Source organism: Mixophyes fleayi, chromosome 4 (genome assembly GCF_038048845.1).
Source record: "Mixophyes fleayi isolate aMixFle1 chromosome 4, aMixFle1.hap1, whole genome shotgun sequence".
Classification (NCBI taxonomy): Eukaryota; Metazoa; Chordata; class Amphibia; order Anura; family Limnodynastidae; genus Mixophyes; species Mixophyes fleayi.
Genome location: NC_134405.1, coordinates 28,893,727 through 28,897,073, shown reverse-complemented (window position 1 = coordinate 28,897,073; position 3,347 = coordinate 28,893,727). Strand labels below are relative to the sequence as shown.

General features: G+C 48.7%; 1 long non-coding RNA gene across 1 annotated transcript; it reads left to right on the top strand.

Moving 5' to 3' along the window:
- The first annotated feature begins 381 nt into the window (after window positions 1–381).
- On the top strand, window positions 382–2,794 carry LOC142149733 (uncharacterized). Its single transcript, XR_012690880.1, has 3 exons — window positions 382–445; window positions 2,425–2,489; window positions 2,644–2,794. It is a non-coding gene; the product is annotated as an uncharacterized LOC142149733 (long non-coding RNA).
- The last annotated feature ends 553 nt before the right edge of the window (window positions 2,795–3,347 follow it).

The window sequence follows — 3,347 nt, the reverse complement described above, 5'->3', positions numbered from 1 at the left end:
CAATGCCGTAAATTTCGGCAAATGCGGGAGCATTGCCTACTCTTCTGGGAGTCCGTGAGGACTCCCCGAAATTCGGGAGCCACCCGGGAGAGTAGGCAAGTATGGGTAAGGTCCCAGAAGGTTTTATTAATTGCACTAGTTAAAAATGATGTGACTTGTGAACAAAAGGTAAGATATTTTGGCGTCTTTCATTTTCTGTCATGTTTGTATCGTGATACTATGTTTTTATTTCAGGATATTTGTGTTCAGTATTCTCTAGAAATGTCCTATTGTGGTTTGGGTGTTGTTAAAGAGTTCAGTAAATGTTGTCTTGACTGTGTCATTACTTCCTGTCACAGGGATCTATTTTCTGATAATCAATCTGACAGCTGGTTGTATGGTGAAGATAACTGGAGTGTATCCAGTGGAATCACATTCCTGAGCACTAAGTCTCTAGATCAGAGTGGTAAGTGGATTACATAATACTGTAATGAGGGAAAAAATAATATTGATGGACTTCTTACTGCTGTGTAACCTTGCTGTAGTAGCAACACATTTACATCTCCCTTCTGTCTGTGTCACCCTACAGGAGGAGGGACAGACTTATAGCTCCATTCTGTCTGTGTCACCCTGCAGGAGGAGGGACAGACTCATAGCTCCCTTCTGTCTGTGTCACTGTGTCACCCTGCAGGAGGAGGGACAGACTCATAGCTCCTTTCTGTCTGTGTCACTGTGTCACCCTGCAGGGGGAGGGACAGGCTCATAGCTCCATTCTGTCTGTGTCACCCTGCAGGAGGAGGGACAGACTCATAGCTCCCTTCTGTCTGTGCCACTGTGTCACCCTGCAGGGGGAGGGACAGACTCATAGCTCCTTTCTGTCTGTGTCACTGTGTCACCCTGCAGGGGGAGGGACAGGCTCATAGCTCCATTCTGACTGTGTCACCCTGCAGGAGGAGGGACAGACTCATAGCTCCCTTCTGTCTGTGTCACTGTGTCACCCTGCAGGGGGAGGGACAGGCTCATAGCTCCATTCTGTCTGTGTCACTGTGTCACCCTGCAGGGGGAGGGACAGACTCATAGCTCCCTTCTGTCTGTGTCACTGTATCACCCTGCAGGGGGAGGGACAGACTCATGGCTCCCTTCTGTCTGTGTCACTGTGTCACCCTGCAGGGGAAGGGACAGACTCATGGCTCCCTTCTGTCTGTGTCACTGAGTCACCCTGCAGGGGGAGGGACAGATTCTTAGCTTCCTTCTGTCTGTGTCACTATGTTGCCCTACCTGGGGAGGGACAGACTCATAGCTCACTTCTGCATGTGTCAGTGTGTCACCCTGCAGGGCGAGGGGCAGACTCATAGCTCCTTCTGTCTCTGCCACTGTATCACCCTATAGGGGGAGAGACAGCCTCATAGCTCCTTTCTGTCTGTGTCACCCTGCAGGGTGAGGGACAGACTCATAGCTCCCTTCTCTCTGTGTCACTGCGTCACCCTGCAGGAGGAGGGACAGACTTATAGCTCCCTTCTGTCTGTGTCACTGTATCACCCTGCAGGGTGAGGGACAGACTCATGGCTCCCTTCTGTCTGTGTCACTGTGTCACCCTGCAGGGGAAGGGACAGACTCATGGCTCCCTTCTGTCTGTGTCACTGAGTCACCCTGCAGGGGGAGGGACAGATTCTTAGCTTCCTTCTGTCTGTGTCACTATGTTGCCCTACCTGGGGAGGGACAGACTCATAGCTCACTTCTGCATGTGTCAGTGTGTCACCCTGCAGGGCGAGGGGCAGACTCAGCTCCTTCTGTCTCTGCCACTGTATCACCCTATAGGGGGAGAGACAGCCTCATAGCTCCTTTCTGTCTGTGTCAACCTGCAGGGTGAGGGACAGACTCATAGCTCCCTTCTCTCTGTGTCACTGCATCACCCTGCAAGAGGAGGGACAGACTCATGGCTCCCTTCTGTCTGTGTCACTGTGTCACCCTGCAGAGGGAGGGACAGACTCATGGCTCCCTTCTGTCGGTGTCACTGAGTCACCCTGCAGGGGGAGGGACAGATTCTTAGCTTCCTTCTGTCTGTGTCACTATGTTGCCCTACCTGCGGAGGGACAGACTCATAGCTCACTTCTGCATGTGTCAGTGTGTCACCCTGCAGGGCGAGGGGCAGACTCATAGCTCCTTCTGTCTCTGCCACTGTATCACCTTATAGGGGGAGAGACAGACTCATAGCTCCTTTCTGTCTGTGTCACTGTGTTACACTGTAGGGAGAGGGACTGACTCATAGCTCCCTTATGTCTGTGTCACCCTGCAGGAGGAGGGGCAGACTCATAGTTCCCTTCTGTCTGTGTCACCCTGCAAGGGGAGGGATGGATACATAGCTCCCTTCTGTCTATGTCACTGCAGGGTTGTATAAATTCAACTTCCTTCCTTCATCATAATACTACATTGTCTCTTATACAGATAGATACACAACCAGGACAGAAAGCTTTCAACCTGCACTGGAGAAAGTTGATACATCTATGAAGGTATACAGTGATCTGTTTTCTCCATCAACCTGCCCCTTTCTTCATATGTTTAACTCCCTTACATATTAATGAATATGTGCATTGTGTTTCTCCTATCCATACTGTACTCATTGTTATTAACCCATTTACATATCTGTTTCCTCCTCTTGCTCAGATGAAATTAAAACACCCCGAGATCCTGTCTAACCAGAAGACTGAAGACTGCAGGGGAACACAGACCAGCTTGTGACAGGATCTACCAGTTCTGGAGAACAGTGACCTAATTGCCCACATTCCACTATAAAATAACAGTGACCCATCATGAATTTTTAATACACAATGACCCATTCTATTCTCCTGGTCAGTAGTGGCCCATTGCCTACTTCTTGTGAGCAGTGACCTGCTCTCTGCTCTTTGAGCTGTATAACCTATTATCTGTTTCCTTGGGCACAATGGCCCATGTTTCAGTCTTAGATGGACATGAGTCATCATCTCCTGATCTTGGAAAGAGAGTGCCCTCTGGGCTTCCGAGGGGCAATGACGCATCCTCTACTATTGTTGGCAGTGATTATCAAGAAAGAACCAAGCTCAGTTATTTATTGGATCATTTCAAACAGAATCTCATAATGAACTCAAAAGAAATAATTATCTTCGTAACAGACAAGATAGAGAAGCCTGGAAGATGAAGCAGGAGAGGACCTGTTTCCTCATCGTACTCCATACCTGGTCCTGGCACCTCGTTAAATCCCCTGCTGTGTTAGACATCTATAACTGATCTGTTTTATCTCCTCCAGGGATATCTGGTGCTCCTATATTATACTACCTCAACCATGCAATATATATATTGAGTCACTTTATTATGTTGCTTATTATGTGTAT